The sequence below is a fragment of the Trichosurus vulpecula genome, chromosome 3 (genome assembly GCF_011100635.1).
Source record: "Trichosurus vulpecula isolate mTriVul1 chromosome 3, mTriVul1.pri, whole genome shotgun sequence".
Taxonomy (NCBI): Eukaryota; Metazoa; Chordata; class Mammalia; order Diprotodontia; family Phalangeridae; genus Trichosurus; species Trichosurus vulpecula.
The window spans coordinates 176,316,364-176,327,039 of record NC_050575.1 but is presented as its reverse complement, the minus strand read 5'-3'; positions in this window follow the sequence as shown (position 1 = coordinate 176,327,039).

Below are 10,676 nucleotides of genomic sequence, written 5' to 3'. Positions count from 1 at the left end.
GAAGAGAACCTTGGAATAAGGAATGGTTTCATGTATGACAATCATAGGATAATCATCATCAATCTTTTAAGTGCTTCCAATGTACCAGGCAACTGGGCTAAGCATTGAGAATAAAGGAAAAAAAAGCAAAAATAGTCCTTGCATTCAAATAGTATGTATGACTGACAGGTACATAAGATTTTAAGATTTCACAAAGTGCTTACATCACTTGATCCTTTCAACAACCCTATCGGTTGGGTGCCACAAATTATTATCATTATTTTATAGAAGGGGAGATTGAAGCTTAAAGAGATAATGACAGTTACCCTCAGAGGCAGGACTAAAACCCAAATCTCTCTGGATACAAAGTCCAGCGTTCTTTATAATATATACCCTAGGATCTGGAGATGGAAGAGATTTCAAAGACAAGTCATTGTCAAAGACTATGGTCTATAGAGAGGAAATGACATTCCATTTTATAGAGGTAGTAAGTAGCAGAGCTGAGATTCAGACTCAGGTCTTGATTCCCAAATCCAGTGGCCCCCTCAACCATTGTACCCTGGCTCAGCACACTCTGACTAAAACCACACCCCCTCCAAAACCCCACATCAGTTCCTCCTGAGCTCAGTTCCCTACTCCCCCATTCAAGAATCCCCCATTTCTCCTTCAGGTGGATATTTACCTCATCTCCCCAGCTACGTTCTTGGTTTCTCTGGCCTTGCTTCCCCCTCCACCTTTACATTCTCTGACCTTCCTATTGGGGTAGTCCCTCTGGGTGATGTACTAATAATAATGATAATGGTAGCATTGACATTGAACTTACTGTGTGCTAGGCAGAGTGTGTTAAGTGCTTTTCAAATCTCATCTTATTTGATCCTCACAACCACCCTGGGAAGTAGGTGTTAATATTACCCCCATTTTACAGATGGGAAAACTGGGGTTAAGTGACTTGCCCAAGGTCACACAGCTAGTCAGTATCTGAGGCTGGGTTTGAACTCAGGTCTTCCTGGCTCCAGGACCACTGAGCCACCTAGCTATCTGTTGTAAGTCTTGCCAATCAAAGACTATGCTGGTACCTAACATGGGCTGTCCTTAGAGGGAAGCAGTATGTTTGGTTCAAAAGGGAAGTCAGTGGGCCTGTTTGGATAGGGTCCTTGGTGGGGAGGGATCAGGGAGATAATCCAATCATTGTCAAGATATTCCTATGCCCTGCTGCAGCATTCATTCAATCCTTTTGGGTGGGCCACTTAACCTCTAGACTTGTTTCTTCATCTGTAAAATAAGGCACCCATTCTTAGGTGATCTCCCAGCTACCTTCCAACTCTAAATTCTGTAATGCTGTTGTTCTTTCTCTACCTTTAGTCTTTCCCTGAGCTGGCAAGGGCTGGCTAACACCCAGGCTCTGGCCCTGAGAAGATCATTCATCATCATGTGTGGTGTGGAATCACTAAGAAGAAAAAATGATGCCTCCAAGGCATTTCTCATGATCCTCCAACCCCACAGACACTAATTTGAGTGGCTAACATTGCTCCAAGTTCCTGGCTTTCTCCAACACCAGAGGGCCCCATTCTACATACAAGTCCAAAGCAAATTTAGCAACAGGTCTAGAAAACCAGGTCCTGAAATCAGGGCTTCCTTATGTTTCACCTTTTCCTCTTCTCTCCTTTCACTACACCTCAATATGTCCCATTCTAGGAAGCAAAGATTAGCTGCTGGTCACCTGTCTCTTTAAATTAGGATTTTGGAGGCTGGTTTTGTCTTTTCTCTGAACAATCTTGTTCCTTCAGCATTCCATGGCTGTAAGTCTTAGCAAGTGAGCCTGGGAATTCTACCTCCCTGGGCTTGTGGTCAGAGGAAAACCTTCCACACCTGTGTTCTCATTCATAACATGGAAGAAGAATTGCCCCTCTGTCTGCCAGGCTGGAACATCATGAGAATAAAATGAGGTGATAAAAAGGGGGCCCCCTACCAAAAAATGTAAAAGGTGCTTTAAAAAAAATATGTGAGTTTGTTTCAAGTTCCTTAATTACTTCTTCTTTTCTCCTCTGGACCTTCTTTCAATTTTCCACAGTTGGGTCCAGCATTGGAACCTTGTACCTGGTGTGCAGTATGTGGAGCTGAACTGAAAGATGACCCTCAGACTGGGGTTTGTTGGCTTTGCAACCAGCTTTCCCCCACCAAATGTATATATACGTGTATATATATATATATATATATATATATATACACACACACATACACGCACACACACACATATATATATATACATATATCTCTACAACACATTTTAAGGTTTAATCTGTATTTTTAACATTCTCTGTATCACTTAAGTTTAGACAATGAACAAAATAATAAATCAAGCCCTAATTTGTAGTGTTTGTTGATTTCTGAAAATGTATCAGTCAGCCCTGTTGAGCCTGTCCAAGCAAACTCCAGCACACCCCTGAGTCGGGGAAAGGGACCCTATTCCATGAAGAACCAGCTCCAGATCAGTCAAACAGGAATGGATCTCTCTTCTTCTTCTGCTCAGGTAAAGGGCTGAGCAGGAGGCTGCCCACAGCTCTCCAACCTCCCCATGTAGCATGGAGTGTGTCTCACCTAGCTATGCATGGGTCTCTCTCCTTTGAGAAAAGTCAAGTTTGTCTTCAGTTATCCTCCTTTCCATCCCCTCTCCCCCCATGCCCAGATCCCTGAATGACAGAGCCCTTCCTTGCCTTACCCATACCGCGTCCTTTGTGCTGGAATTTTGCCAACCCACTGTCTTCACCATCAAAACTTCCTAGTTAATTCCATCCAGTTATTCTATATTGAGCACCTCCAGCATGCCCAATTCTGTGTATAAGTAACTCACAAAGAAAAAAAAAATCAGAGAGCAAGGCAAGACAGTATGTGAGCAATCGGAGACTAGATTGAGACACTAGGAGTTGAGAGAGTTCAGGGAGGGCTGGAGTCATGTGTGAGAGTTTCATGGAGGAGACAGAATTTGAACTAGAAGATTATGTTGGATTTGAAGAGGCAGAGAGAATGCGAAGGATGTTGAGCAAAGGAAGAGACATGAGTGGCAGCATAAGGATTTGTCTGATTGGAGCAGAGGAATTGTGTTCCATTCAACAAACATTTATTAATCGCCTACCAAAGGCAATCAACTGAGATCTCTGTAAAGTGAGCTGCGAAGCGCCTGGCACAGAGTGGGCTCTTAATTAATGCTTGTTTCCCCCCTCTACTACAGACAAGGCTCTGTGCTAAGCTCTAGGGATAAAAGTGAAAGAACTCTTGTGCTTGAGAAGCTTCCATTCTATGGGGAGGCGCTAACTCCTGGGCACATCAGGAAGGGCCTCTTGTGGGAGAATGCACCTGAACTGTTCCTTGCAGGGAGCTAGAATTCCAAGGGATGCAAGTGAGGAGAGAAAGCATTCCAGCAGCAGATAGACAGCTTTGGCAAAGGCCTGTAAGTGGGAAACAGAAAGTCGTGCCCAGCAAGTAGCAAGCCAGCCTGTTTGGCTGAAATGTAGAACATACAAGGAAGAGCAGCAGAAACCAGATTATGGAGGGCTTTAAATGCCAGGCTATAGAGTTTGTATTTTGTGCTAGAAGTAAATGGGGAGCCATCGAAAATCTTTGATTTTAGAAATATTAACTCAGCAACTGTGTAGAGACCGAATTGCAGAGTGGTAGAGAGTGGGAGAACAACTGGGAGGTTCTTATAATAATCCTGGCTAATAATAATAGCTATACCATTTATATAGCACTTACTGTGTGCTAGGCACTGTGTTTATTGATTTATAATTATCTCAACTAATCTTTATTCATCTAGTCCAAGGTCATTGCCCACTTTACTTCTTCTAGTAGATTATCTCTTCCTCCTCAACCTTGGGAGGTGGATGCTGTTATCTCAATTTGCCCATGAGGAAACTGAGGTTGAGTGACTTGCCCGGGGGTCACACAGCTAGCAAGTAGCTGAGGCTGGATTTGAACTCAGGTCTTCTTACCTCCCTGGGACAGCTAGGTGGCACCATAGTGCATAGAGTGCTGGGCCTGGAGTCAAGAAGACTCATCCTGAGTTCAAATCCGACCTCAGACATTTACTAGCTGTGTGACCCTGAGCAAGTCACTTAACCCTGTTTGCCTGAGTTTCCTCATCTGTAAAATGAGCTGGAGAAGGACACCCCAGTGTCTTTGCCAATAAAACCCAAAATGAGATTACCAGGAGTTAGACACATCTGAAACAACTGAACAACTCCTTGACTTGAGGCCCAGCAGTCTAGCCACTGTGCTACCTAGCTGCCCCTCCAGCTAGCTTGAGGTGATCATCGTCTGAACCCCAGGTTGGTGGCCTTCTGAATAGAGATATGGAGATTTTCATAAGAAATTTACATAAGAAATGTAGAATTGACAAGGCCTGATACCTGACTGGACATTAAGGGTTAAGGGAGAGTGAAGAAGTGAGGAAAACCCCGAGGTTGGGAATATGGGTGAATGGATGGATTGTGGGGTCTTGGACAGAAAGAGAAAGGGCAGTTCAGGGGGCAGTAGGTTTTAGGAGAAAGAGAAAGCATTTGGACATGTTGAGTGGGCTGTACCTACAACATGGCTAGGTTGGGATGTCCAGCAGACAGCTGATGATACAGGACTGAAGCTTAGGAGAGAAATGGGAGCTGTCGGCATCATTGTGCATGGAGATGACAATTGAACCTACAGGATTGAGCTCACAGAGGCAGAAAAGAGAGCACAAAAATGAGGCCTGGGACAGAGGGGCTCTCCTCCATGAGGAGGAGTTGTAAACAAATGATGATCTAGCAAAAGAGACGGAGAAGGAGTGGTCAGCAGAACATTAAAGGGTGAGCAGCCTCACAGAAGCTAAGGGACAAGATAATCTACAGGAGGAAGTGCAGTGGGCAATGACCTTGGACTGGAGGGATAAAGCCAGACTATGGCAAGCCTTGAGTGAGGACAGAAGGGTTTCAACTCGACTGGGTAAAACATTTCAGATTCTCAATCGAAAGAGTCAGAGAGGAACACTCAGTCCCATTAAATTAGGATAAACTTGTAATCAATACTTGAAGTATTGATAAAGGTCTTCACAACTAACAATGGTTTAACCTCTAGATACCTATCCCAGGCAAAATCTTTACTTTTAAGAGGGGTCTTACCAGTTCAAAGATACGGGGTTTTGGGGGGGGATATGAGAACTTCTTGTGTCTTTAAAATCACAATCCCCACCCCTCACCAGGGCTGTGCCCTCCAACTGAGTATGACTGGCTCAGGGGTGTGTGTGTGTGTGTGTGTGTGTGTGTACCCCTGAGTGTACTGGAGCCAGAGAGAGAGAGCAGGAAAGGATAGAGAGAGGGATGGAGGGAAAGAGAGAGAAGAAGGAGAAGAAGAGAGAAGGAAGAAGAAAAGGGAAGAAGGGAGGGAGAGAGAAAGAAAGAAAAGAGAGAAAGAGAATATAAATGTGTGCACATACATTTGTTATATTGTTACTATCCTCAAAGGAGGGAGTGGAAAGAGGTGACACAACATATTTAAGGGAAGCTAGGAAGTTATCTGTTTACCATGAGCAATCAGGGTGGAAAAGACATGCCCTAAAGGCAAAGTACAACCTAAAGTCTGTATGTGCTAAGGAAGAGGAGAAGTCTCACTACTTGGGGCAAAGGTGTGCTGTGCATAGGGGTGAGGCATTATGGGATTATGGACTGATTATGTAACTCTTGCAAGTCTTAGATCTTTATGAACTCTAGAGCAGGAAGTTGCCTCCTCCGTGAGTCATTATAGCAATGGGTGTGTGTGCACGTGTGTAGCTGGGAGGGACACCAGAGCCCTGGTATGAAGATACTTCAGGGATGGCCCTGAGCCCTGACAATTGTCCTCGTGGACCTGAGAGGCCTTTCCTCTCTCTGCCAAGTACGGCATGCAAATTCCATGATTCTTCGAGGTACAGAGGCTGCCTCAGCAGCTAAAGGTGTTTCCTCAGCTATCTTGGTCCGAGTTGCTATATAGAGGGAGAACAGCAGAGGGCCCAATGCCAAGCCTTAGGGACTTGTAGCTGCTTCTTACCAAATTGGCACTCGGGTCACCAGCTGAAAATGTGTCATTGAGTGTCAGAGGGCTCAACCCTGGGAAGCCAGCCTGCTGGAGCTGGAAGGCAAGGAGTGCTGGGGTGAATGGGGGGTGAGGCTGGCAGAGGGAATGAGAAGCTCTATTCACTGGCAGGCCCTGCGGGCTCTTCATTCTGACTCCTATTCAGAGCAGTCAACTTTCCCAAATGCACAGTTGTGTGTGTGCAGTTCAGTCATGTCCCACTGTTTGTGACCACATTTCCGGTTGTCTTAGCAAAGATATTGAACTGGTTTGCTATTTTCTTCTCCAGCTCGTTTTATAGATGAGGAATTGAGGTAAACACAAGGTTAAGTGACTTGCCCAGAGTCACGCAGTTAGTAAGTGTCTGAGGCCAGATTTGAACTAAGGTCTTCCGATTCTGGACTCAACACTACCCACTGCACTCACTGCCCGGCTGCCATGTCGGGGTAGGGAGCAGGTACAATTTTGAGGAAGAAGCTTTCGTTTTCTATTGTTGTGAGAGGTGGGGTCCAGGCAAAGGAAGACCAGCCCTCCTTAGGCCAAGAGGCATTTAGTATCAGTGCTCCGGAGATTCTATCATCAGGGCACAGGCACGGTAGCTTCTGCCTGTATATCACTGGTTGTTTAATGCAAGTCTAGTCATGTGTCTAAGGTTTACTTGTGGGAGGAAGAGACCTCTAATATTGAGAACTAAGAACCTGGGGCAGCTAGGTTGTAAAGCGGGTTAGAGCACCAGGACTGGAGTCAAGAAGACCCGATTTCAAATGCCCCCCAGACACTTATTATGTGACCCTGGACAAGTCACTTCACCCTGTTTACCTGAGTTTCCTCACCTTTAAAATGAGCTGGAGAAGGAAAGAGCAAACCACTCCAATATCTTTGCCAAGAAAACCCCAAATAGGGTTGCAAAAAGTCGAACATAACTAAATAATAAAAACTAATAATGTTCTAATACTACTAGTAATGTTCACATCATAAGAAATCACAAATTTTATTGCTTATAATATTTATGTTCATTAATATTAATAGTTTCACGGGTCAATGGTCCAAAAAGAAAATCAATACTTTACACCAGACATGTCAAACAACCATCCTTGCTCCCAAGAAATGCCTGAGCCGTTTTAAAATGTAATGGGGAAATATTTAACAAAATAAATTAAAATAAAATATAAACTATAATAATATTTTAATAAATATTAATTAATTAATTGAATAAAATAATAATATAATATAATAGCAATAAAATACAAAATAAAATAAATTCATAAAATATATAATATAATATAATATGAAAATAAAATATACAATATAAAAATTTATAAAATAAAATAAAAATACAAGAACATAGGTAATGTTAATATGTGGATTTCTAAGTCAATTTGCAGCTGTAGGAATCCTTATACATGGTTTAGTGACCTCTGTTTCTTTCTGAGTTTGCTTTATATCACTACATTACTTTTCTTTTGGAAAAAATAAATTTTAACTGATATCTTTGGTTTTTTGTATCACTATAATTTCCCTCAGTATGCCCCAGACAGCCATATAACAATATTACTTAAAGATTTAAAAAATCATCATAACTGATCAATACATCAAGAAATTCTGAAAATATGTTCAATGGGCGGGGTGGAGAGCCCCATACCCCTTCTTTTAAGACTGCCATTGGGAAGAAGAGATGAGGTCTAGTCCAGGACCCTGGGGAAAATGGAGCGTCACTGAGGGTAACTGATTTGTTGTCTGTGACCTAGGGAGCTGATTTCTAAACAGAATTCTGTTCAATGCATCCCTTCCTCCTCACTGCTGAGAAAAGGAAGCTTAAGCTCTGCTCAGATGGTAGGGAAAGAAAATAAGAGAACAACTGCTGTGCCGTTACTGAATGGTCCCTGTTTCCCCTCTGCCTCCCTGGGAGCTAGGCAAAGCTCTCATCCCAGGTTTATTAGCCAGGTCTTTTGAGGCCAGGTGGTGGCAGGGCCTTGACTGTTCAGCCCCTACCCCTGCAGGGATAGGAAGGTAACTCACCCTCCCATTGGGACCTCCTTCCATTTAGTAAACAGAGCTACAGTTGTGGCTTCCATAGCACCAATAAACAATTGACTGCTATGGTTACGGGAATGCTGCAGGCCCAGACCCAAACCCTTAGCGACAGAAGCCTAACACTGGGTTTAATCCTACCGCTGCTGAAAGGGCTGTTTAAAAGTGTCTCCCCACCCCCCTTATTATGGGGTTGTGGGACCTGAATTTAAATAAATCATTGGTATCCAGACCTTTTAATTTTGGATTTTAAATTCTCAAGTCATATAGGTTGTATGTATCTCCTTGGCCTGCATGGTCCCAGATCCCAGGAGCCCTAGCCAAAGCGCCTAACTGGGGCAGTTGATAAAAAAGTTAGTGCCCCACCCTCAACCTAAGATCACCCTGGGTAGGTCTCTTGTCCTAGGAGAGGAGCTGAAACCTTTCCAAAATAACTTTTCAGAAGGGTGGAATACATAGGTAACTACCCTTAAAATCTCCTAATAGAACTTAGGAAGGAATAGAACTAATAGAACTTAAGATTCTTTAAAAACAAATGTTAAAAATTGTTTTTACATGCAACTGGAAAATAAGATATACAGGCAATGGGGTATAGAAATCTATCCTGCCCAAAAGAAAGTAAGGGGGAGGTGTGATGGAAGGGAGGGCAGACTGGGGGAAGGGGCAATCAGAATGCATGCCATCTTGGGGTGGGGGGAAGGGGAGAGATGGCGAGAAAATTTGGAACTCAAAAGCTTGTGGAAATGCATGTTGAAAAATAAAAAAAAAAAATCAATAAAAAAATAAAAAGAACTTAAGATTCCTCCATACACCATGGCTTAGTGCAAAATGCACTGGATTTTAAGTCATTTTGGGGTGTGAATTCTGGTTTTTCTACTTAATGCTTATAGGACTGGAGGAGATTTGACCTCTCTGAGACTTAGTTTCCTCATCTATAAATAGTATATCTATATAAATATATAATCTATATTTATATATTTATATTTATTTGTATATATAATCCATCTACATAAATAATAATATAATAAATAAGTGAATAGATAAATAAAGAAAGAAAGAAGCAGCTAAGTAGAATACAGTAAATAGAATACTGGAGCTGGAGTCAAGAAGATCTGAGTTCAGATCCAGCCTCAGGCACTTTATTAGCCATGTGATCCTGTCATTTAAGCTTTGTTTCCTCAATTGTAAAATAGATTTGATAACAGCAGGATAGCACCTACCTCCTGGGGTTATTGAAATGAGATAATATTTGTAAAGCATTTAGCACAGTGCTTGGCACCTAGTGGGCACTTAGTGCTCCCTTCCTTCCTTTCTTCCTCCCTCCCTCCTTCCTTCTTTTATTCCTTCCGTCCTCCCTGCCTTCATTCCCCATTTCTCACCTCTTTCCTTCTTTCCTTCCTTCCCTTCCTCCTTCCTTCTTTCCTTCTTTCCTATAAAATAAAAAAATTGAGCCAGATGATTCTTAAAATCCCTCCTAGCTCCAAATTCTATGATTTCAGGTTAAAGGAGACTAAGCATTTCCCTCAGGAGCCTTGTTTCCCTCCTCAGTTCTCCTCAGCATAATAAGGTTCTAATGTGGTAAACTAGACTGCTCATAAATTGTCCCAAGGCCAGAGCTGTAGAGCAAGGAAGGGGGAAATCTCTCCCTGTCTCCAGCTTGGAAGTACTTACCTTGCTTGTGTCAGTTAAATCAAGGAAAGGATGGAGCGTACTCAATCCTTACAGGAAGAAACTAAGATGTCCAGTCTCGTCTTCACAAGTGGAGGCTGGTGATAAGTCAGTCTTAAGTAAGAATTTGAAAAGATAACTGAATAAGCCAATCTGGTCTTTAGCCCCCCACCCCTACCCCCATGCTCCCCCAGTGGATCCACATTTGCTATGGCTGCTTCTGAATGACCTATTAAAATTTAAGCTTGTTCTGACCTCCTTCCTCTCACTTGCACAACCTTTTTTCTCTGACTTCTCACTATTAAATATCTCCTTGCAGCCCTCATCACCTCTTCCCTGGACCATCTGATCTCTCTGCCTCAAGTCTCCCCCTATACCAATTCATCATCCACACTGCCTCCAAAGTGGTTTTTCTGCAGCACACATACATCTGATTATGTCATTGCACCTTAATAAACTCTAGTAGCTTGCTGTTACCTTTAGGATCAAATATGAACTACTGTTTGGCATTTAATGTCCTGCACAACCTGGCACCTTCCTTCTCTCCAATCTTATCATACATCATTCCCCTCCAAAGTCTTGAAGATCCAGTCGTGATTTCTTATTCTGCATTCTCCCACCTCTGTGCCTTTACCCTGGCTAACCATCATGCCTGCTCTACCTCTTGGTCTCATGTTTTCTTCAGGATTCAGTGCCAAGCCCTACCTTCTGCAGAAGGCATTTTTCTTGCTCTGTTAGCTACCTGTGCTTTCCTGTTATCTGCCTCCTATGCATTGTGTATATGTGTCCGTCTCTTCCCCAGTAGAATACAAGCTCCGTAGGGGCACTTTTGTCTTTGTGACCCCAGTGCTTATTGCAATGCCTTGGCATATAGCAAAATAGCACCTAGGAAAAACTTGTTGCTTGAAACTCACCTAATT